The following is a 22961-nucleotide window of genomic DNA, read 5'->3' on the forward strand; positions in this document are numbered from 1 at the left end:
GCAAGCCTCTCTCTTCCCCTTCATCCTTGGGTTCAGAACGGGGACAAGAGTGACAGTGACCATCGCCCTCAGGAATTTCAGCTAACAGTCCCTGTACCTAGATCTATTAGGCCAGATTTAACCTTGGGGCCTATTTTCACCTCCAACCCAAGAAGGATCAAATATACAACAAGCAACATAAATTCTCAGGCCGAAGCTGCAAATCAACTTTATAAATCTAAAGCGTTCAGTCAAGAAGACCAAATTGCCCATTGGGGATAGTTCACGGCCACATTATTGAGAACAACAAGCAGTTACTTTCTCCATAAAAGAAAACTTCCAGAAATCATCTAAAAAAAATAAATAACCGAAAGACCAAAGAGTACAGTTTAAGTCCCTCAAACAATCAATTACCACACCTCTGCTTATGCCGAGAAGACTCCCAGGAAATATCAGCACACAATTATTCTTGAAAGACCAAAGTGCAGCACTGAAAAGACTGAAATGGAACATTAGCAGAGACCAAGAGAACGCAACCTGGGCAAAACTCCTATATGACACAAATTGCAACAACAGTGCCCGCTTCTGGAAAACCGTGAATGAGATAATCCACCCTTATCATGAGGGCATTGCATCACACATTTCGGAAGTTAACCGGGTAAAATTCCTTAATATTTACTTTAATAACCAAACGGGAAGCGCCGGAGCACAATCTCTGAACAGTTGGACAACAGAAGAACAAGCTGTAGTATGTACCACTGAGACGAGGGAGCAGAGGCTCCCAGCCACAGGAAACACATCACTATGCACAGCTATCATCCCCTTGTCACTCCTAATTAAAAACAGATTGCCAAAGGGAGGAAAGAAGGGGCTCCAGAACCGAACGGCATTCTACCTGCAATGTTCAAAGCAAAGTCGGGGATTGGGCTGATATCCTGCAACCCCTCTTTTTAGAAGTCAGGGTGTTAAACAGAATACCGGAATCTTGGAAGCTCTCGACAATTGTGCCAATCTATAAAAAAGGATATAAGGTCAAGCCTAATGACTACCACCTAGTAGCTCTGATAAATAATGAAGCAAAATACTTTGCGGGCATCATACTAGAGTAGCTTACATCCTGGGCTGAGGTGAATCAGATAATATTGCTGAACCAGACTGGTTTTCACAAAATGGCCAGTACATAAACAAACATCCTGGCAATCTCTTTACTAATTGATGCAGCAAAAATCTCTAAATTACCTTTACACCTATGTTATATTGACTTAAGTGCTGTCTTCGACAATGTAGAGAGGGGCAGACTGTGGGGGAAAGTGGTGCGATGTGGCATAGCACAGCCCATCTTAAACATTCTGTTGCTTCTACATACGGATACCTGGGTACAGGTGAAACTAGGTGGCGGCACACACCTCTTCCCAAAACAAAACAAAAGAACTGAAACAGGGCTGTGTGCTCACACCAACCCTGTTCAATCTACTCATGGCCAACCTTCCGAAGGCGCTCGATGCCTGCAATTCCCATTCACACAAGATAGGAGGAAAACATTGACCAATCTTATGTATGCGGACGACGTAGTTCTGCTTAGTCACACTTACGTTGGCCTCCAACATCTATTGATGGAAATGCAGGATTACACTACAGAAAACAACTTAAAAATACATCTGAGTAAGACTCGGACAATGTCAATAAACAACAACAAAAATATCTACAGAAGAACTGGCTCCTGGGCGGCACTAAACTTGACCCAGCTCAAGAGTACAAGTATCTAGGAGTCACAATCGACAAGGAAGGGTTGTTTAAGCAACAGAAAGAGGAAATTAGAAGGAAACGACTGTTGCTAGCTCTATCGATGAAAAACCTTGTGAATAAATTGATGGGGCCGACTTTGACCCCGCTGCTGAAGGTAGTCCAGGCTTATCTTCTCCCCTCGATAGTTTATGGCAGCGAGGCAATGCGGGGAAGAGACGCTAAGGATCTGGACAACACACCGGTCAAAGCATACAGAACCATGTTCTGCCTTCCGCCCTATACATCACCTGCTCAAATAAGGTTGGAGTTTGGTCTTCTACAACAAGTGTTAGCCAGGTACGGCTCGTATATCATTTGCTGGCATAAGATCAGAAGCACCACTATGAACATGATAAATTACTTGTTGTGGCATGGCATACAGAATAGGGAGCACTTCCAAGCTAGAAGCTACCTTCAGCTAGCCCTGGAATCTACGAAACTCACGGGACTTTGGGACAAGCAACTCGGCAATTTAACCTTTAAAAAACTCGTCTGGAAGTCAATAAAACAAATTTCCTTGTTGGAGGACAAGGCTAGCTTCTCCAGGAGATCACCTTGAATTCCTACAAATCACTTGCCTCACAAACATTCTTCAACCAGGGATATCCTAAAGCCATTTAGGGCATAGAATGGGGATTTTTCCATGTGCACAGCATCTTCCACCATGGCTGAGGACAAAGCACAAGACACGTGTAGGCTGTGTAACATCAAGCAAGGAGATATTTATCATCTAATCTGCTCATGCAATTAACTGCACCAAGAACGACATCAGCCCCTAAAAAAAAACTCTCAAGCAGAAAGGCACCCGCACCAGGAGACAAGCAGTGCTGGCCTGTTTAAATCTGGGAAACATACAATTGAACTGTAGATTTGTAAAATTCCTTATAATGGCAGAACAAAAATGCCCAAAATACTGAATACTTGAAAATCAATAATAACGCTCTGATGTCTCAGGTCATCATGAAGACTGGAAGAGTCCTTTGCCTGGCCACACTAATAACAGGCCACCTTCACTATAATGGAAACCTCACAAGAAGCCCAGATAATCTGAAAAATATATATAACACGATATTGGTCAATGGGCAAGCACGGCTGGAGCAAAAAATATGTGACTGTATCCTATAGTACCCAGAGATCTAAGGACATTCATTAACACCACTATTATTAATTCTTATTTTATATTGTAATGAACCTTCCCTACCTATGGGTTTTAACAGGCTTTACTTGAAGATTTTCCTTTCATAATTACAGTGCTTAAAAAGGTAACACAGGTGGATGAAGTTATATTGAGTGATTGGCTAAATGTGTATTCTTCCAAGTGTTAATCTTGCAATGGTTTTAGTTAGCTATGCAAAAATGAAGAAACTGATGTTTATCGGAATGACCACAAGCACTTTAGCACTGGTTAGTATTGTTATTACAAGATAACGGAGGTTCTTTATTTGCTAGAATGTTTGCCATGTTGTTTTATCTTGATGAATTCTTATGACATTGCCGCCTCTGGTGATATTTCTATTTATTTACTTTTTTAACCACTGGCTGTTTATTATTAGCTGAATAAGTAGTGTATGTTACTTTTATGAGTTGTTGATGACGGACTGACAGTGATAACGTGGAGAGAGTCCTAAGTCCAACAATAACGAATTTCAGCACAAAATGGTAGTAAGTAGGCAAAACATTTGAGTGAAGACCACACTAAGGCTGACATGTATAATACAGGCCAACCATTATGAAGTGGGGCCAGATACAAAAAGTGGGGCACCACAGTGAAAGATTTTACCTTCAGACTTTGGGCCCCATTACGATGTCAGGTGGAAAGCCATCCACCAGTTCATCTGTGGCGTTACGCCCAACATCTGAGGCATAGGTCCGACCGTCGTATAATGATATCAACAGTCCAACCGATGCCTGCGCGGGGAAACTAGTCCCCCTCCAACAGGCTCCTTGAGCTTTTTGGGGCAGAGGGCAGATCGTAATCCCCAAAATGAAGGCAGTACCTGCTCAATGGCCACCATAAGGATTACGATGCACGTTTCCTACAGTCTTTCTATGGCAGTCTGACTGTGATTACATCTTAATAAGTGATCACTGATGATCCATAATAAATGCATGGTTATTATAACAACACAACAGTACATGTCTATTTTAGACACCACCTATATTAGGGTGCTGACCTGGTCTTTGAAAGCTCTGGGGCATAATGCTAGATCTAAATTGCAGCAAGTGAGTGAAGCAAGTGATCCAGACCTCTTGTAACAGGGTTGGACTCCTGCAACAGATAAAGTTTTATTGTAGACTGGAGATATATAATGCATTTGAAGCACAACTTCCACATTATTTGCTAAAAAGTCATAGCCTCTGAAGAGAAACTCCTTAAATAATCAAGCCATTTTATTGTGTACCACGCCATAGAAACTTGGCATGCCCCATGAGCTTACCTAATTTCTCAAAATGTACTCCTGTATGTCAAAAAGTAACTCCATTGTTCTATGGCTTGTATTATGTAATTGGTTCCTGATTAGCCCAAAATGTACATACAATATATTGGTAGTAGCGTTTTTCCATTAATGCCATCCAGATATCATAGCTGACCTTTATATAAAAGTCGACCTCAATATGTCATGACCAGCAGTTTGTCATGGTTGACACCTTTCATATGCCACAGTTGTCCTCCCTCATGACAATAATTACTTCCAATGTTCTAACACCAGCAGTATGCCAGCTTCAGCATGTTTCCACAGATGAGATTTATGCGAAGAATTATCTCTAGTATGCCAGTACCGATATTTTACCCTTGTGCCAAGAACTACCGCCATTTCTAATTACCTCCAGTATGCCAGTATTTTAATATTATGCCAAAAATGAACGCCAGTCTTCCAGGATTTTGTTACAGGTTCCAGTCGTTTTCAGAGTTGCCAGTGCCAGTATTTTGCCATGGGATATCTCAAAAACACAAATTCCCTTAACTATGCCTAAGCAAAAAGTAGAATCACTACTATAACACCCTATTAAACATTGCAAAGCGAGCCACTGGTTGAGCCATAGATCACTGCCAATGACAGTGTGGGTTCATGACATGTTAAATAGGCAGCAGAAGAATCCCATATGAGAAAGGTTAGGCAGGATGATAAGCGGCAGTGCGATTTGACAACATGGACTGTAATGGCCCAGGATCTTACTGATATGCCAGGGGCCAGGCCTCCTTGAAAAGAAAGCAGAAACTATGATTGATTGGTGAGAGAGTACCTTTTGGAGGGAAAACAAAATTCACTTACATTAGACATACAGGTATCGCCGCTCTCCTGCAATGACACCATATATGTCAAAAACGCATGATATGTATTTAATGTGGGATACAATGGGTTTGGTTGATAACACTAGCAAGGAAAATGCAGAGAGTAGGTGCTGGAGAAAAACTTATATACTGACACCCTAGAACATGGATGACAAGTGACAAATTGAGAACTATGGAATTGGAAACATATGCAACATAGCACTGCACATTCAATGATATATGTATGCATGGATCTGCTAGGGACTAGGTGAAATGGAAATGTATGAACTCTGAGCAGGTTTACAGTTGCTGTTTCAGTGGAGGGCAATGACAGAGAGTGGCAACATGTGAAAAGGTGGGAAAAAGCAGCCAGCAAATGTCACAGGTGGGCATGGCCCATGCAATTTTATCATTGCCTGTATGTTGTTTGTATTTTTTACTTTTTTCTTGTAACTCACTCACTCTCACTATTCATTTTCACTTACTTAGACTCAATCATTCATTGTCACTCAGTCTCGTAATCTCACTCCCTAATTCTCACTCACTATCACTTATTATCAGTCTCTTTGACTAACATTCTCACTCATTTCCACTCACTCTTATTCAAATTCACTCTTACTTTAACTCATTCATCTTTTACCACTTACATCGATTTCTAGAATCTCTAACAATCGTTCACATTTAATATTTCATGGGGTGGGTGAAATATTCCCTTCTGCCACGGAATTAGCCACATTTTTGTGACTCTGCCTTACTCTTGAAATGCAGAGTTCAAGTTAAATTCTGCCAATCACCTACTGACAGGTTTTATTCTCTCATGTGGCTCCAGAACTTTCAGTTGGTAAGCGTGAGTGAGATTTGGCATCCTCTAGCATGGTTTCCGGTCACTAGGAGGACATTAGGTAAGTATTTCCTAACACAGGCGGCCACAACCATTCATGGTCACAATGCTACTGCTCAAGTGGAACATCTACTTGGGTGGCAGCAAAATCCCCCAAAAAATTCCAACTTGAAACACACAGCACTAGCAACGTGTCTATTTCCGCCCGTTTGCTGAACTCTGCAGAATCTTGTAGAGTTTTTATGTAACTCCGAATGGGGGTTGGGAGCACACTGCCTCACAGTCCCAGCACAGTTCTCCCCTTTGCATCCTGGTAAATGCAGTACACAGTTCAAACTTACTTCAAAAATAGCTGGAGTTTTTCACCAAAGTTGGTGCAGATATTGCTGTATATCTCTAGACACGTGTTTCTGGGTTGAGCCCTTCATCAGTAGAGAGCAGCAGTTTTAGAGAGCAAAGAAAAATCATCTGGTGTTGCTGGAAATGCTGCCAAGTTCCTCTCAGGTCACAGTACCACTCACAGGCACACAGGTGCATCTCCAAAGCTCGTCAGCTTGCTGGCTCAAGGAAGCCTTTTAAACAGAATGGGGGTTGGGAGCACACTGCCTCACAGTCCCAGCACAGTTCGCCCCTTTGCATCCTGGTAAATGCAGTACACAGTTCAAACTTACTTCAAAAATAGCTGGAGTTTTTCACCAAAGTTGGTGCAGACATTGCTGTATATCTCTAGACACGTGTTTCTGGGTTGAGCCCTTCATCAGTAGAGAGCAGCAGTTTTAGAGAGCAAAGAAAAATCATGCAACTCCACAGAATTCCATGGAGTCAAATTCCACGAGTTCCGGCCATGCCCAAATAATTCTCACACACTTGTAGTCATTCTAACTGTCACACAGACTCACTCACTCATACTCACTTACTGCTGCCACTCAATCGTACAACATTATCAGCCACTCACTTTCAATAACTTCCACTTTCACACACATAAACACTCTGTTACCCACAAGCAGGCAAACATGTACATTCAAACATATTTTTTTCTTACATCAATTGTCAAGGAAGATCTTATTGCAGCTAATTGCACTCAATTATTTATCAGAATAATAGTGAATACTGTCATATTTTTAATAATAGTCATAAAACATTTTCAGAAAACAAGAGGAATAAAGCCCTAACCAACACCCATAAAGACACACTGCTCCTGTGTTCCTGGCACTGATTTTGCCACCTCTGAGGCCAGAGGTCGCAAATAAAGTGCCATGGGTAATAAGGGGAAAGCATGGTATCACAGATGTCACCCCTGACGACCCCTAAATGACCTCCACGGCAACACCCCTCTTAATGTGGGTTAGTGAATAGTGCAGAGCTGGTGCAAGTGATGAATTAAAGGTTCTCTGCTTAAGGACAAGTTTGCATTGCCACTGTCTCTGCACAACTTCCTGGAAACGTACAGTATCTTTAAAACAAAATAGAACGTCAGTACCATGAATTCATTGACATTATAAAAAAAATAATGATTTGAATTTTTTTTTATACTCAAAGTGAAAATAATGGTAGGTTTAAATGAGAATGTGCAGTAGCTGACGGTTTTAGTACACTCTAGTGACCTTTGCCACCTGCATCCATTTATTTGTCTTTGCTTTGAATTTCTGAAAAAGCATTGCCTGCAATAAGTAGAGCAGGGTGGTAAAGGTCACTGGAGTCTAGTGGGAGCTGTCAGCAGGAAGCAACGCCTCTGTGAACTATGTTATTTATTCAGTGCCTTCACTTTATTTGTGTTTAAATATGTCCCGATCTTCTAAGTGCCTGTGGGCCCGCCAGCAGCCACTGCACAAATGTGGGAATGTGTATCAGTGCTCTAACAGACCACAGACTGTGAGATGGTTCTCAATGGAATGCACACTTCTGAATCACTGTAGGTATTTACAAACGGGTGCTAAAGCAATAAAAACAAATTATTGCGCCTTGTAACCCTGAGGTCATTGCCTTTATAATAAAAACACACATATCCAAACACAATACACATTAATGTGGCGTGCATAACAGTAGGGGCGAGGTAAAATAAGCTCAGGTAGTGAGTGACAACATAGTAGGTCAGAGGGATAAAAAAGGTAGTTCCAAGTATTGGATTCCACTTACATTATTTCACACATTTTCCAGGCTACAGTCCTGCAGAGTTTTTGGGAGCATACAGGCACTCTGGGAGAATGATCTTATTTTCAGGTAGTTTCGATTAAAAGAGCAGTTCAAACTTCACGCAAGCTCAGTTTATAAAGATCCCTTTTTTCAACAAGATACCAATATGTAAATGGTTATAGAAATTTAACTTTTTCTGTATGGATCACTTATGCACAATAATGCACGTATTTAGGGGCCGATTATGATGGCGGACGGACCTGAGTCCGTCCGCCACCATAGAGAAGGAGGGACCGTCCGCAGGGGCAGCGGCGGTCCCTCCGTGCAAATTAGGATGTGACCCCAACCCTGGGGGTCACATCCTGTATTTTTATCATTGCGACGGGTGCTGCTTGAAGCAGCACCCGCCGCAATGATAAAAAAGTAAGTTGTGCGCTTTGTGCAGGCAAATGCAGGGGGGTACCATAGGTACCCCTCATGTGCACCCCCCACCCACCCCTTCACCCCTGGGGGCCCGCAATGGGCCCCCAAACACAAATCCGTATGCCTTTACACGGCGGAAATGCCGCCGTGTAAAGGCATCTTTCCGCAGTCATCCTAATATGGCTGGCGGTGTCTGATAGAGTCCCTTGCTCATTGCACCATCAGGATTCAAGCAAGCCGGGCCGAAGACGGCTGTAATGCCAGTAACCGGTCCCCGGAAGCTTGTTTCCTTCCCAGTGTAAGAATTGGCTTTTGTAGTTTGGTTTGCCCTGTTCCCATCATGCACTGGGACAGGAACAGACTAATTTGCATACAGCCAGGTTCTGAAACTGGGATGGTGCAATGAGCTAAAAAACGGTGTTGGATCTAGCCCTGATCTCTTGACTGGGTGAGAGTATTCTGCTTAATTCAGAGACTCTGTCCCTCACCACCCCTTGTTGTAAATACTTTTTTCATTTCCAAGCAGGAAGTACATAATGTCTTTATATTTTCTGCACTATGACTCCTGTAAATGCTGTAATTGTTTATTCCTGGGTATTGAACATCGGGAACAGAAGAAAGCCATGCTATAGGTTCTTAATTGTAGATGCCACTGACAGCTGTGTTCCGAACCCTGCCAGTTCAGTGTTCTTGATCTGACATGGCGAGAATATGTGCAGTTGTCATTGAAAGTGCCATAAATCCATGCTGGCATTCAGGCCCACATTTTATTAGTTCATCTAGCAGGGCAGTGCAGTGCAGCATCCACAAATGAGGTGCTACGTGAGAAGGAGAGAGGAGGAGAGCGCCATATTTACAAAAATATGGAATTCTCCTCCCCTCTCCCTAGCGCTGGTGCAGAGAAATGTGCTGCGTGCAGGAAATACACACCTTTGCACCATAGTTCAGAGGTGTCTATGTGAGACAAGCATAGGCTTTGAATTGGAAGGATACCCTTTCAGTACAAAATACTAGTGGTTAGAGTAACCTTAAAACTTTTCCCACCTTGCATTTGTGCTGTACAGCGAGGCATACAGGCAAAGTCGGAAAAGAAAGAAGAAATGAAAGTATTTCTCTGTGATAGCACCTGAATGAAGTGGGTGCTATTTTCTCACACTAAACCTAGTCTACTTTTTTACAAATAGGGCTTTGCATCAGAAACCTTGGGTTGATGCATGTCATCGCCCATGCACAGACCCATGGTACCCCCCCTTAGCTCTAAAAATGCAAAGCAGCACTAAGCACTGCTTTGCACTACTTCTAAGTGAATTTCCAGCGCTAAACAGGTCTAGGGCTGGAAAGTAAATTAGTAAAAAAAGATTTTGCAATGATTTGCGTCACTTTTGTGATGCAAACACAGTGCTAGATTTTTCAGACACGAGCATAACCATACAGAACATTGGAATGCCCCCTAAATGGAGTATGTTGCAGAAGACTTCAACTTGCCGATCATGCTCTTTAGTTTTGGCTATTGAGTTCTTGGTTTATGCAGTATTAGGGCTCATATGTTCTTAAATCTAAAATTCCGAAATAACGAATACATAGAAATTGATATTTGGGAATTGCAAAATCAGATGTATGTACCCACCGATTCATAATGGCGATTCCTACGGATTCAGATTTGCTATTAGGAAATCACAATTTTAGAAATTGCAAAATTACCATTTCCTAATAACAAATAGCAAATTAGGAAAAGTTGAAAACTCGATGCATGTGCATTGTTCACAAGGCTTGTCCTGTTTATTTGAAGTACAAGTTTAATAGGCACAGCCCAGGCTGCTATTTGCATTCCTCCGAGGATATTAGTTTGTTGCAGCCAAAAATCGGAATCTCTCGTGTTGGTGTCCTTTTGAAAAGTCTGCCAATCTCTCTTAGGAGGACTGCAGCACACAGTTGATTAAGCAAGCTGTTCAAAGCCTGGTTGGTTACCCTGTCATTTGCTGTGTAGATGTGAAATGGGACCATTATGCCAGCCGCTGCCTGTGCTGGTAAGAGCAGTGGGGCCTTATTTCGACAGACAATGGCGAGGGAAAATGCATTATTTATTAAATTTTTCCTCATCATTGTCCATCAGAATCCCCTCCCACCCGGCTCCACCTCTCTTACCTGCCCGGGCCGCAGCTGCATTATGCTCACCACCAGGACACCTTTGCACCCAACAGTGCTCTCCATAAATGTCTTGATTGACTGCTTGATTATTTCAGTAATTTATTTAGAATGTCTGGTTTGCTTTGTTATACTAAATATAAATTCTAATGTTGGTTTCATGATTGTTAGATATATATTTATTTCTTGGGTTATAGAGTTATACAGTTTTAATGGTTTAGAGATCTTTTTACCATTAATACGACTAATCTCAGTATTTGTCTCATTCTATAGTATTGATTGTAAAACAGTATTTCTGTTTCCTATCATGGGTAGAGAATATTATTGTTTTTCAATATTTTATTTCTTGATATTTTTCTTTTTAATATCATGGCATTTTATATAGGTTGTGTGGAAAGTCACTATGTTTATATTCAGTATTTAAGCAGTGATAGGTTTATCAATATTTTTGTAGTTGATTTTATGGCATACAACTGTATAAATGATGTGTACTGGCACTTATGCCAGGATCACAAGGCCTGATGTATTCTTGTTTAGCAAGTCACTGCTTACTCCTGGAGACAGAAAATGGTTTCAACCTCTAATATTGCACAACAGATCCAATTACACGTAATAAGCTTAATTACTTACTTTGGTATGGTTTGACGGTGACCAAATGGTATTCTATCTAACAGCCGTTCTACATGGTCATCAAAGAGGTGGACATAAGATGCCAACTCAGTCAAATACTATGATTGCTGGAAAAGCAACTCATTGAGTCGTCACGATGTGTGTCGCTAAATGGCAGGAGTGCTTTTTAATGACATGGCTTCACAAAACGATGAGAAATAGTCTATAACAAAAAATATAGCCTTCTTCCTGAAGTTCATGTGAGGCTCCAGGAGAAACAACAATGCTGAGTTCCATGTCCCCAAAATACCTTTAGCTACTGGTAGTGCTATAGGGGCACCCCTTGCTTGCCTTCAAGATATTGCACTCAATTAGATTGTCAGAAAAATCTGTTTAATTATTTCCATGCCGGGTAAGTTGAACATATATCCTTTCCTTCAATGTCTTGATTCTGTGGCACTTTTCCAATAGTAGTTTGTGAGCTAACTACAAAGCAAAATCCCTGTGGATCAAGAAAGACAACCACTTTCAGGCCAGTATCGGAGTTAAAATCCAAGGACAAGCTGTGAAGCAGCTAATATTCCTAAACAACTTGAATTGTCCAATGGTTTCACCTTAAGAATATATCTCAACTAGAGTGACAGAGTCCAGAGTGAGACACTAGGCCTGACGAAACTCATCACTGTCTGGACCTCCAGCAGCAACGGAAGACTATTGACCTGGAAGCCGAAAGGTGCCAAATACTGCTGTGCACTGGGCTCTGCACTTATGTTCCAGCTAAATCCTTCTACAACTTAGCCTATGTTATTGGTTTCTGTGGAAGTTCCTTCACAGGGGTCTACATGTTGGTCTACATCCTAAGAAAGAAGTACATCTGCCATCTCTAACTCAACAAAGTAATTCACCAGCTCTCTGTTTAGACCTGACACTACAGCTACACTACAGCAATGGGGTAGTAAAATATTAGCTCCAATGCTGTTTAGCTGATCTTGATCTAAGTGATAGAATTATTAGAGTTCTCAAATGTGATGTCAAAATGATTATTCTGATTAATCTGTCTCTGCCTCATTTTGTACCTACCAACTAAAATCCTCATCCTCCACACCAAGACATACAGTGATGCCATTCTGAAAGAGCCTGATGTATGTCAGGTGTATTTTTATAGTTTGCATCTGGTTACCACCTAATCCGAAGTAAATGGCAATTGCATTTCTTAAATGGGTATTTTGTGACTAGTCACAATTAGGAAATCCGTTGTATATGCAGTTAGCGGTTTGCAAATAGGAAATTCCTATTTATGATTGCAAATTCAAAATCTCTATCTGCGATTTCCAATTTTGCTTTTTCCAAAATGCGATTTCTATGAGGTTGGAATCACATTTTGCACCACCACGAATGCCTTTCGTACATTCAGAAAGGGCATTTTGCATTTTTTAATGGCCCAAAAGTGCGTTTCAGCATGATCAGAAATGGAAAATGTGTTCATACATACGGGTCTTGAGGATTTGGTTGTGCATTGCATTGTTGATAACAAGGGTCAATCTCATTGGCTTGTCCTGCAATCTGTCTGCCATTTTATCTCCTTGTGTTATTGCCACAAACTCTTATCAATAACATTCAAATTCTGTGATGTCAATAGGTTCATGGCATATTTTAGTGCTATCTTCTTTTTTGACTGGTCCATAAAAATGAAATTGTAATTTGTTTCCATGGGTATGATGATAGGCGCTTGCAGGACATGGAGCATGGCCTGACGAATTTCCCTGTCCCAGTTGTGGGGCTTCTTATGAAAGGCCTCCGAATGATGCACTGTAAAGGACAATGCTTCTAATTGTTATTTCTATAGATTTCAGAGTTTATGCACATGACCATGTTGTCACAAGTGATTTCACACATCCTGATCCGTTAAAGGTCTATTCGTTTTTTTACTAATAAGAGCATGACCTCTGACCTCCTGGTCTGAGACCTGCTCTCTTCCCAGCAGCTCCGCTGTCTGTACTACCGCTGCTGCTGGTCAGGTCCGGTATTGTGCTTGTTTCTGCTGTTCTTGTACAGTTTTTGTTTCTGCTATTGTGCCTGGTTCTGGTGTAATATTTGTGCCTGTTCCGTTTTTTTGGCCCGTTCTCCTTCCTGCTGCTGCTGCTCCAGCAGCACCTCTCCCCTGTCATTTCCCGCCTCCCAGCTGCACGTCCCTCCCCCTTCCCTATTTAATGGCTGCCACTGCGGGGGAGCGCGCGCAAGACCTCTGACCTCCTAGTCTGAGACCTGCTCTCTCCCCAGAAGCTCCTCTGTCTGTACCACAGCCACTGATCCTGTTTCGCCTCCTCCCGGCAGGTGTTCAAGGCTCTGCTGCCTTGGTCCAGTATTGTGCCTGTTTTCTGCTGTTATTCTACTGTTTTTGTTTCTGCTATTGTACCTGGTCTGGCGTGATTTTTGTGCCTGGTCTGTTCCGTTTCTTTGGCCCGTTCTCCTCCTGCTGCCTCTGTGACCCCTGCCGGTTCCAGCTCCCGCCTCCCAGCTGCATGTCCCTCTCCCCTTCCCTATTTAATGACGGACGAGCTCAGTGGGTGCACAGCTGGTGCGCCAAAATTCAGCCAATTGCAAGCCCATATGTGCCCCTCCGTGACCCGTCCATGGCCAGCGCCATGACCCCTAGATCTCTGACAACACACTGCTACGACTCAGCGGCCCTCCTCGCACTCAACCCAGGAAGGAACAAAAAACTGCCAATGGTCAACAGTGAACACCACCACAGATAGTTCTCCTGCAGACACTGCTGACAATCCTTCACCATTCACAGCACCCCCACGACCGCCGCATCCACGCCGGACGTCCGCACCACCGAGGCCTGAAGTGCATCCTCGTCAACGTGCTTTTCATGCACAGATATACCTTAAAGATCTAGGACCTCCTCGACTCCCTCTCACCAGATGTTGCCTTCTTCACAGAAACCTGGACCCACGCTGCCTCCAAAATTGCCACCGCCAATCCCGACGGATACAAGATCCAGAGGAGGGACCGCTCACACTGCCCAGGAGGAGGACTCACCATCGCACACAAGAGCTTCCTCCAACTCTCCACCTCCAGCACAAGTGACCCCCTCTCTAACACTGAGCACCTCCACTTCCAGATCCGGACCAGCCCCAGAAACACGCTGTGGGCACCCTCGCTTACAGACCCCATGGGCCTCGCACCTCTTTCACCACCACCATCTCTGACCTCATCCCACCCCACGCCATCACCTCCATGGACTACATACTCCTCGGAGACCTGAACTTCCATCTCAACAACTGCAGCGACCACAATTCCACAGCCCTCCTAGATAACCTCGGACTGAAGCAGCTTGTCACCACCCTCATCCACAAGGCAGGACACTTCCTCATCCCCATCTTCGCCGGAGGGCACAACTTCCGCTTCAGCCACACCTTGCAGCCCTCTGGATAGACCACCACTGCGTACAATTCTCCTTCATCACCACCACTGCACCAAAGCCAGCCCCACACCAGCTACAAAGGAACTGGAACAAGGTCACAGAGGAGCACCTCAACTCCACCCTCCTCCATGACCCCCCTCTGCCATGACCGATGCTAGCTCTGCAGCCAAGGACCTACACCGCAGGATCACCAGCTGTGCTTACAAACTCACACCTCTCTGCCTCCCCGGCAGACCACGCCCCCTGAAGGTCGCCTGGTTCACCACCAAACTCCAAGAAGCCAGACGCTCCTGCAGACATCTCGCAAAACAATGGAGGAACAGCAAAACCACCGGAGACCAGACCACCTACAAGAAAGCCATGACAGAATACCAATAACTCATAAGTGCCACCATGAGGACTTTCATCAGAAACAAAATCCTCACCAACGCCAGCAACTCAAATGAACTCTCCAGCAGCATCCAGCAATTCACCAAACCTCTCTGTGAAGCTGAGGATGTTATGCCATCCTAGGACCTCTGCAACAAGCTCGGCTCCTACTTCCACCTGAAAATTAAAGCACTGTATGACAACTTTGGCAAACTGGGTATAGAAACCATCCCCCTTGCCAGCAATGACAGCCAGCCCACCATCACCACCTGGACACTGGTCACCACCGAAGATACCACCACAACCATGAAGAACACCCAATCAGGAGCCCCCATGGTCCCCTGCCCACCACACACCTTCCACAGAGCTGCCACCGCCATAGCACCCGAGCTTCGCCGTACTATCATTGCCTCCTTCAAATCCAGCATTTGTCCTGATGACTGGAAGCGGGCAGAGGTCAAGCCCCTCCTTAAGAAACCCTTGGCTGACCCAACGGATGTGAAAAACTACCAGCCCATCTCTCTCCTTTCCTTCGTAGCCAAAGTCACAGACAAAATTCGTCAACGCCCAGCTGACTACCTTCATCGAAGACAATGCCATCCTCGACTCCTCCCAATCCAGACTCTGCAGTAACCAGAGCCCCAATACCGCCCTCCTTGCTGCCACAGATGACATCTGCGTTCTACTCAACCAGGGCCTCACCACGCCCCTCATCCTGGTAGACCTCTCCCCAGCCTTCGACACCATCTCCCACTGCAATCTTGCAGCCTGACTCCACAACACTGGCATACCAGGAACCGCCCTCTACTGGATCCGCTCCTTTCTTGCTGGCAGAACACAGAGGATCAGACTCCCACCCTTTCTCGCCGAAGCCACAGAGATCAATTGCGGAGTATTCCAAGGATCATCGCTCAGCCCCATGCTCTTCAGCATCTACATGGTACCCCTCGCCGCCATTGTCAGACAGCATGGGCTCAGCAATGTACCCTACTCTGACAACACACAGCTCATCCTCTCCCTCACAAAGGACCCCGAAGTCACCAGACTCAGCTTCCAGGAAGAATGAAAGACGTCACAGCTTAGATGAGCAACAGCTGACTAAAGCTCAATTTGGATAAAACTGAGGTCCTCGTCCTCGAACTCTCCCCCACTGTGTGGGACAACAACTGGTGGCTCCCGCCCTCAGAAACCTACCCACCCCGAAGACCCACATCCGGAACCTCAGCATCATTCTAGACTCCTCCCTGACCATGAATCGCCAGGTCAACGCTGAAGCCTCCACCTGCTTCAACTCCCTCCGCATCCTCCACAAGACCTTCAAGCGGATCCCCCGCAAAGCCAGAAAGATCATCACCCACGCACTCATAAGTAGCAGACTGGACTACGGTAATGCCCTCTAGGCTGGAATCAACAAATCCCTGATGCACAAACTCCAGATCATCCAGAACACCGCTGCCAGACTCATCCTCCGTACCCCTCGACATGAGCACATGCCCCAACACCTGCAAGATCTCCACTGGCTCCCTGTGGAGAAGAGAGTGACCGTCAAGCTACTCTCCCACTCATACACATCCCTCCACAACATTGGACACAAATACCTCAACAAACCTCCGCTCCGTCGAACTCGCCCTAGTATTGTCTCCTTTTCCCATTTACGGTTAGGAGTGTTTTCAATTATGAGAGCTTCGTTGGTGTTAAACTGTTAATGGAGTAACTTTTTTTCCATTTCATACATGATTTGTCTGCTCTCTCTCCGTACCTTTTCGTGTGCCTATATGCTGCATTTAATTAAGGGTGAGATTGCATTAGACAGTTGTTTATCAATGTCCCTTTCATACTCCCTTTCATGCTACCAGGATATCATCAGTTCCACATATTGTGATACAAAAATATCATAGCTAGAATATTGACAACAAAAATGCCATAAGTTATGTATAACTAAATATTGATTTGCTCTACCCAACTCCTCATTTGTGTCCTTTGACTGTCTATCTATCTATTTTTCCATTTTCCTAGTAACTTCTATGCCATTTGACAACTCGATACAACACTTTCTATAAAAAATGTTCCCCCACTGCAGCTCCTAACTGAAAGGTTTTGGGGGGATTCGTCAAGCGTGGCCTGACATAAAGGGGGACCCCAAAACACATTTCCCCCATTAATTTTTCCATAGGAATTTTAGACACAAAACGCTGAATGGAATTACACCAAATGTAACTGAAAGCTATTGGTCCAGAAAGAGTGCTTTTTGTGATTTGGTGAAATACGTTCAGTCGTTTTTGAGCAATTAAATCTCAAAACCTTTTAATAGATCATGCCAGAAGGTTCCACGGGCCAAAGACCTCATGGAAAGATCTGATTGGCTGCCACCACATCAACAAGGATATGGCAGAAGCCATGTTAGGACTTGTGATTTAGTCCTAAGTAGTAGGAAAAAATAAAAAATAAGAACATAAGAGGACAGGGAAGGGATACTCTGCCCTCCTCGGTCTGGTGGTGGGGTCCCACAGGATACCCGTCTGGGGCCCAATTTTTTTGTACATTTTGCTGTGAATGCTGTGAGGTACTGCAAATCTGAGACACATGTATTTATTTGAAAAGTGCAGTGTCCCACACTATTATGAACCCGGGGTTGGGCCAGGGACTAGGGGCAGCATATAATGCTCATTTTTGGGGAGGAGGGCATGTGGTCCCCCTCACATAGCCCCCTAGGTGGCCCTGAGACCCCATATACCAGGGCGTTCCATAAAATAAGGGGAGGGGAGCCTGGTCCCCATCTACAAGCCTTAATGGGCCTGGGGACCCCACACCCCGGATAAAATTGAACACAAATGGGAGAGAGTCTCCCCTCCATGAGATTTAATATGCCCCAGTGACCTTATTATCTGGTGCCAAACTGAGCTAAAAAAGGGAGGGGTCCACCTAGCAAGCCTCCCTGATTCTTTTTAGACCACTGGACACCATTCCTGGAGCCAGCTAACACACTGTTTCCCAGGGAGCCCACCCCCAGTTTCCCGGCCTGCTTTAGTGCTGGCAGGGAAACCAGATCAGGGACACCCAAAGCACTCCTGCCCGGAGGGAGCAAACAAAACAGCTACTCCCTCCAGGTGGAAACAAAGCTGCCTCCAGTTGCACCAATTGTTGATGAATTGGCACATTTAAAACAAATATTTTATTACAGATCTATATTTGAGGTTGGCTACCACCGAGAGCCAACTTAAAGATGGCTGTGCATATTACTGACTTTTCTTGAACAATATGTTTCCTGTTCTACCTTACATAATGAGTACTTACTTCCACCAAAATGCAGACCCAGTAATTTTCAGCCCTCATTTTTGTCACTTACATTATACCTGGCTGCTCTGGGTAGGATCAGTCCAATCTCTTCAGTGCTGAGCAGTGCTCACATAGCCTGAGCTTGATTATGAGCATCTCAACCTTAGAGGTTTTTTATTCTGTGAGAATGTTTCTTCAAGATCTGGAATACAACTTTGTAAACACTGGCAAGTTAAGCTTTGTTGCAATTATGTGAAGAAGCTATGGCTACAGAGGGGCTTAACCCCTATCTCGTAAAAGCCATGTTCAGGGTCTGGAGAGTTACTTTGCATCCTAACCTTGACAGTATCTAATACCAAGAGATTTGATCCTCAATTTTGATATAGATCTAAATACAGATGTGGCTCCTCATTACAGCAGCAAAAAGAATTGATGATTCATGCTGCCCTTGGTCAGACCATGGCCTTGCCTGCTGGTGATCTGCCTGAAGAAATCTTAGACATTTCTTTTTTCTCTGGAAATCCATTAAAGCTCAAAGAATGTTTGGACAGGCCCATGGTAAATAGTTGCCTTTCAACACAAGCTATTTGCCAAAGATAGGGATTATGTTGGCTTCCTGGTTGGTTTGCTGTCCAACGCCACCCTAGTCTGGTTCTCTGGTGTTTGATGGAGATTTTGGTCTGAATAATTATTCAGATGTTTGATATTTATGAGAAATTAAAAAAAATTTTGAGTGGCAAAACACAAATATTCTTCAAATGCAGCTCTATTAGAAACTACTCAAGGCAACTCAAATGCCTTGACCTATGTAGCTTTCTTATGCAAGTTAGTTGGGTCAGATGCACACAGATAACTTTTGATTTACTGATTTAAATTGAGTGCATATTTAGTTCATCTACCTGTTCTTCAATGTCCTCAGCTTTCTGGATCATTGTCAGAGAAGTAGTATTTTATTTAAATGAATTTTATAGAGATATGGTATGCACAATGCAGGAACTTCTAATCCTCCAAGCTTGTATAACTTCAGCTAATACATAGGATTTGCCTACTCAGCTGAGTCAGATTTGTTTCCCTTCCCACTGCAGACCACTCCGGTTTAAATTTAAGTAGGGGTCTTTGAGAAGCACGACTGAACTACTCAGATTGACTGGTAAATAAGAGCCTAACCAATATTCGCAGCGCGTTGTCGTTTAGTTCCTACTAATCTGTTGGATATGCGCATTGTTTGGTCAACATAAACTAGGCTTGATGTCAAAATAGATTCTGGACACCCCCAGAGGATATGTTGGCCTATAGACCAGCTAGCTCACAGTGCCACCGGAAGCCCTTCTAACCTGTCAGGGAGTGAATGGTTTCTGGAAACCACTGAACATGACAACCCTGTCCCGTCAGGAATCATCGTGGAAACAGTACAGAACATTTCACTCATTCAATTGGGCTCACTTATTCTCAGAGAATTATACAGAGAATAGACAGCGGGATGTTTTCAAAACATTTATTGAACCAACGGTTTTCTTTCATAAAAGAAGTGTGCTGCAATGATCAATAGACAGAAGCAGATAAACGTGATTACAAGCACCAAAAGTGTAAATAGCAGATAGAGTTCTAACATGGTGCCAAAACAATGTATATATGCAGGCATACAAAACAGGGTAGTAAGCAAGCATACCCCTACAATGCTAACCCTTCTCTAAGTGTACCTAGAGTGTGTGTAGGTGTAGAGCCAAGAATCCCCCCAAGGGATGATCCTACCCCATTACCTGATGCAATAGAATGAAGGACTCCGTCTCCGCCATGAACTGGACACCCCTAAGGAGATGTCAGACCGCTGCATTGTGATTTCTCAGCATGCAAGGCCTCTCTGCTAATCTATTGGGATGCTCATGTTTTATAATAGAAAGCAGCATTGCAATGTGCTTATAGATTAGTGATGTTATGGATATGTAGATAACCCTGTCACTCTATGGATGAAAATAGAGATGACATTTGTAGATAGTGCAAAACAAGACCTTGTACATTGTGTTCAGGACGTTCTGATAATGTTGTGCAAAGCTAGATGTGTAGCCAAGTTTAGCTTCAGGGAAACTAATCCATCACTGTGGTGCACACAAATATGTGCAAAAGGTCACTGCTGAAAATGTTATTTGTGAGGACAATGTAAGAAATACACATCTGTACCACATGGGCCTAACTTGGGAATATAACAACTTTGAGTACATGAAAGAAAGTCAGAATGGCGAACACAAGAAATACAGAGGGATATTTACAAAGAAGTGGTGGAGTGAGGCGTTAGCCGTCATGGCTTAACGTCTCACTCCGCCACTTCAGAAATGCAAGGCTGCACCATTTCACAAGGATATGGTGCTTTTTTGCATTTCCCCTGAGCTGGTGCTACACTTAGCAGTGTTTCACCAACGCAGGCACCCGTGAACTATAGTGTAAGGGTGTCTGCATCCAGGTGTCCCTTCCTGCACATAAACCATCTTTAAATGCTGTTTTGTCACTGTGATGCTTAATTCAACACACATGGAAGTTACAATATGTAATTTTTTTGTAAGGATTGTTTATGTGCAGGAAGGGTCACTTTCCTACACATTAACAATCCAAGGCATTTTGCTTTTTTCATGTGTGCTGCACAAGGCAGCACACATGGAGAAGGCAAAAACGAGGTGAAATAAAGCATTTCTCATCATTAAGTTAAGACCAGGTTTTCCCTGGTCTTAATTTTGCTGCTGCCTCCTATTTACGCTTCCCTTGTAAATAGGGGGCAGCGTCAAAATCAATGGGTGTTTAGGCGGAAAGCCCACTGCAACACCCACTGCTCACCCCTTTCACGCTAAGCATAACGTGAAAGGGGGCTTTATTTACAAGGCAGCGTTAAGCCACGTTAAGTGGCTTAACCCTGCCTTGTAAATAAGGCAGAGCCCCTATAGCAACGGAAACATAAAAAAAAATGATGTTCCTGTGGCAATATGGGCTTGTACATATGCCCCCCATTTTTATGTTCTTTTCCTCTATCTTATATTCTGACAAAAGTATCTGGCCAGTTAGTAGACCTCAACGTCTTCAAAAGAGTCTATTCAGATTATGCAACTATTGTGCCCTAATTTAAATCAGAGAAAGAATGGCGATGGAAAATGGTCTTTGTGTATATTTTGCAGAGACCTGTCATACCATGGAGAGGAGGTGGCCTAACAGCTAAGGCGGTCGACCTCAAATCTGGGGAACCGGGTTCGAGTTTTGGCAATGACGCTGAACATCCTGTGATTCTGGGCAAATCCCTTCATCTCCCCGTGCCTAACAAAAATTAATGTGTCCTCATGTACCCAACTGGTGCTATGTAAAGCACTCTGATACCTGATTCAGGTCAAGCTCGCGCTATATACAACTCTGTAAATATAGCATTTCTCCTTGTTTTGCCAAGTTAAGACCAGGTTTTCCCTGGTGTTAATTTTGCTGCTGCCTTCTATTTACGCTGCCCTTGTAAACAGGGGGCAGCGTCAAAATCAATGGGTGTTGAGGTGGAACGCCCAGCGCAACACCCACTGCTCACCCCTTTCACACCAAGCATAACGTGAAAGGGGGCTTTATTTACAAGGCAGCGTTAAGCCATGTTAAGTGGCTTAACCCTGCCTTGTAAATAAGGCAAAGCCCCCATAGCCATGGAAACGTCACAACAATTGATGTTCACGTGGCAATATGGGCTTGTACATATGCCCCCCATTTTTATGTTCTTTTCCTCTATCTTCTATTCTGACAAACCTATCTAGCCAGTTAGTAGACATCAGCATCTTCAAAAGAACCTATTCAGATTGGTGCAACTAGTGTGCCCTTATTTGAATCGGAGAAAGAATGGAGAGGGAAAATGGCCTTTGTATGTTCTTTGCAGAGACCTGTCATGTCATGGATAAGAGTTGGCCTAACGGCTAAGGCGGTCAACCTCAAATCTGGGGAACTGGGTTCGAGTCTCGGCATTGACGCTGAACATCCTGTGATTCTGGGCAAATCACTTAATCTCCCCGTGCCTAACAAAAATGAATGGGTTCTCATGCAACGCAACTGGTGCTATGTAAAGTACTCTGATACCCCATTCGAGTCAAGCTCCCGCTATATAAAACTCAGTAAAAAAAAATGGCATCTCATAATCAGGGAAACAAAAAATCTAATTCTCTGTAAGGGAAAGCAGGACAAGAAAAGACAATGGGCCAGATGTATCAAGTGTTTTCCCGATTGCAAACTGAATTGGCCCGTTTGCGAACGAGAAAAAGCCTTTTGAGATGTATCATCCCAAAAGACATACACAAAATAGGGAATCACAATGTTTGCGATTACCTATTTTGCAAATGCATTTAGAGAATTGCAATTTGCGATTCTCTAACTGCAATGCAGGAAGCGCTTTTCAAATTGCGGCCCTGCTTCAAGGAATCGCAATTTACCACCAACTTCAAGTTGGTGGCAAATTGCAAATTCTTAGAAAAATGCACATTTTTGCATTTTTCTAAAGTGCCTTGTGGCACACATACATGCCCCTATGGCATGTATGTGTGCCACATGTGCACACATGCATATTTCAGGGGTGCAAAAGGGTGTCTTTTTGACACCCTTGTACCCTTAAAATTGCATGTGCAATTTGTGAGTACCTATTGGGTACTGGCAAATTGAGCATGCAATACCCATGCATTCCTAAGGGCCTC

The sequence above is a fragment of the Lissotriton helveticus genome, chromosome 2_1 (assembly GCF_964261635.1).
Source record: "Lissotriton helveticus chromosome 2_1, aLisHel1.1, whole genome shotgun sequence".
Lineage (NCBI taxonomy): Eukaryota > Metazoa > Chordata > Amphibia > Caudata > Salamandridae > Lissotriton > Lissotriton helveticus.